Source organism: Sinohyriopsis cumingii, chromosome 5 (genome assembly GCF_028554795.1).
Source record: "Sinohyriopsis cumingii isolate HCF-2022 chromosome 5, ASM2855479v2, whole genome shotgun sequence".
NCBI lineage: Eukaryota > Metazoa > Mollusca > Bivalvia > Unionida > Unionidae > Sinohyriopsis > Sinohyriopsis cumingii.
In genome coordinates, this window is record NC_142965.1 from 125,568,512 (window position 1) to 125,572,394 (window position 3,883).

The following is a 3,883-nucleotide window of genomic DNA, read 5'->3' on the forward strand; positions in this document are numbered from 1 at the left end:
AAGCTATTTGGTCAATTCCAAGTTATTGACTAATGAAATGAAGGTTTACAAAACCGTGAAAGAAATCCCCTTTTGTAAAAGGAAAAGTAAAAGAATGAGAAGTTCACTAAAAATGAAACGTCTTGACTCACAACACGCAGCAGTCCGGTTAAAGACCCGGTGGTTCTAAAGTATTAAATTCACCACTCATTGTCATATAAAAGTAGTTTACTAGGAGTTTGTTACTTTCTTTTTCTTTTTTGTCGGATATTTTCTGGCATATTCTTACGACAGAAGTAGAATTTCAAGGCCCTGTGCTGCTTGCAACTCAATTTTTTATTTTCTATTCAGGTGAGAAGGCCGATACAACAAGTATAACAATATAAAGGTGAGAAAATGAAGAAATAAATACAGCCCCAAAACATACGGACTCTAAAAAGAAAACAACAACAAAATTCAAACCATCACCGCCCACCCCACCCCCAAACAAAACATATTTAATAAAAGAGGACGCTGCGTCCATTGTTAAGAAGAAAACAATATATTTAGGTAGGATCAGCAATTAGCAAGTATTAATACATTAGTACATATAACAAATAAATAACATTGACGTAGTACGTTACACAAGCATAATAAACAGTTGTAATACCTACTTTAAAAATTAAAAAGAAAGATTTCCCAAGGAATGACTTATACAAGTTTTCAATGGAGTCCTTAGGGACCACGATTTGTTTTCGTGTGACGTATAATTTGCAAATTAAAATGATACAATTAACTAATGAGATTATAATTAAATGTTACAAATTTAAAGCTCCTTTCGAAATTAAAAAGTAGAATAAGAATAAGAATTCTTTATTTCAGACTACAAAGTCCATACCTCTAAATTAAAATATAATTATAAAGTAAAAACATTGTAAACATAAAAGAACATATATATCATACATGCAAGTATACAGATACATTTAAAACAATTAATTGTGCCATGCAGTGTTAAGAAGGAAATTAAATGGCACATTTAAAGAATAGTTTGTTCCATCTACTAATAATATGAGAATTTAAATGAATGTCATAGTTCCAAAGGGATTTCAATATACAGTTCTTACTATTAAATATTCTTGTCATCATTGAGAAAACATACTTTCTCATTACTTCATCAAAACTGAATACATTATGATTTACAAACATGCTGGAGGTACTGTTCCACCCAGGAAGACCTAATAGAAAACGAAGACTATTATTGTAACCAATAACTAGTTTTCTTTTCATAGATTCACTAAAGTTTAGCAGCAGAAGGGGCGAACAGACCACTTGTCTGAAACGTCATTTGCTTAAAATAAAAGCTCCTCCGAAATAAAAACATAAGGTCACAGACCACTTGTCTGAAACGTCATTTGCTTAAAATTACAAAATAAAAAAATAAGGTCACTGACGCTATAAATCAAAGCGTCTAACTTGACCGAGAGTTTCTCTAATTGGATTAATTTTTTATTTCGAAATTTGGTTTACCCATCGGACGTCTCACTGAGGTCCCGCCCCCTCTGCTGCTATAAATTTATCCAAAAATTTTATTAAGTCCAATACGATATCTTGTTCTAGGATCATGTAAATTTATTGTTATAAACCCGTGCTGGGTTGATTGTGCTTGTGAAAAGAAATTTCTGAATTTAATTCTACCCATGTCACCGCTGCACCAAGTTTGATGAATATTTCGCAACGTGTGCGTATCGACTCCATTAAACATAACTAAAATGTTGCAGTTATCTCTGATCACTTTAGGTATTTGTGTGTATCGCTGAGCAACATAAATCACATCAGTGTTTTTATGTCTGCCACGTGAAAATACTCTAGCAGGATTTGATTGTTTGTCCAGCATCACATCATCGTCTTCAACTAAATTATTAATAAATCCGTCTAAAACATCAACACTCGGCGCTTCATCAATATCGGTTATAAACTCGATAACATCGTTATCTTCGTCCAGTAATCTTGCGTTTTCATTAAAATCTTTAAGTACATCATAACATCGTTGATCATCAACTGACGGAGCTACTAAATACAACTTATCCCACTTTAACCATCTCATTATCAGATTAAGTAATAATTGCGTCTTACCCGATCCAGATGGACCTATTATTATCATTCTGATGGAATTCGGTAGCGCAGGATGATGTTTAACTGGCTCATGCTTTCGTGTCGCTGAGAAATCAATTATATCCATATTATAAATAATATGAATTTATAGTGTTTACGTTGTAGAGCTAAAACTCCAACTAATGATCTTTTATCCACAACAACAAAAAACAAAAGAATAGCATACAGTGGAAGATGTGCAATATGTAATAGGAAAATATTCTCGTTTTTACCCAGAATTCAACGTAAAGACGGTGGTGATATTGCTACATTAATGTCAAAGTTCCCAGGAGCCCCATGGGCTAATTACCCTGGAGAAAAACATCTACCAGGATATAATTATTGTGGTCCTGGTACTCGACTTGATATCAGGCTTGACAATCAGGATCAACCAGAGCCAGGTGAGTATCCCATAAATGATATTGATAAAGCATGTCACGTTCATGATGTGGCTTATAAAAACTAAAGATCTACAAGATAGGCATATTGCAGATGTGAAATTGATTCATTCGTTAAATTCTATAAAAAAAATAAAATTATCAGAGAATCTTTAGCTAATTGGTTAGTAAAATCTGCAATGAAAGGTAAACTCGTATTAGGAGCTGGTAATTAATTATAAATGGAATCAATTTATTATAATCCAAGGGGATACTGAAGGGGTAGAGCAGCAATTAATAAACTCGCTGATGCAGCAAAAGTCAAACATTCTACTGCTAAAGCGTGGTTATCCAAACAAAGCAATATGGCAAATTTACCTACCATCATCGAAACGAATTCAGTATGCACATTTCGATGTTAGTGTTCTTAATGAAGTTCATCAGGCTGATATTCTGTTTTTACCTCATGATATGATTAAAGCACGTAGACGTCAAATAACATACAAATACGCGTTAACTGTCATTGACGTTGCAAGTAGATATAAAGAGGCAGAACCGTTATCAACTAAAACATCATCTGAAGTTTCTTTTGCGTTTGAACGAATTCATCAACGAGGACCATTACGATGGCCACAACTATTACAGGTTGATCCTGGCAAAGAATTTCTTGGTCCAGTATCATCGTTAATGAAGCAACATAATGTCAAAATCAGACGAGGACATACTGCAATTCATCGTGATCAGGCAATTGTTGCACGATTTAATCGAACACTTGCTGAGCGGTTATTTGGATATCAATACGCGAAGGAATTCATTCAAGATAAAAGATCTCGCGAATGGGTTGCAAGATTACCAACTGTGATAGTCTCGCTAAATAACGAAATTACTCGAACAACCAACATGAAACCCATTAGCGCAGTCACAAAAAAAAAATATACCAATAAAACGACGTAGTTTTTCAGCGCAGCCAGTACTGGGTAATATTACTGTAAGATATTTATATGAACCCGGTGAACTTGAAGGTGGTAAAAAAAGAGCGACTGATTCTATTTGGAGTATTATGACACACAATATATCTAACATAGTAAGATCTACTGGTAGACCCGCAATCTACAGACTGGATTCAACTGCTCCTCAACGTGGTTTTACACGTGAACAATTTCAGGTGATTCCTGAGGATACACAATTACCACTGCAATCACTTAACTAGCACCCCTACGTCGATTACATTCAAGACAGGTCAGCATCACATTTTCTCGCGTATGGCCAAGATGGTTATCTTTTCTATCTACGGTAAATTGTCTTGGATTATTACTCGAATACTGCCACAGCATTATAGAATTACAACTTGCACAATGATTATTCTACTGTTGTTTCAGCGCGCTGATGAAATCAGT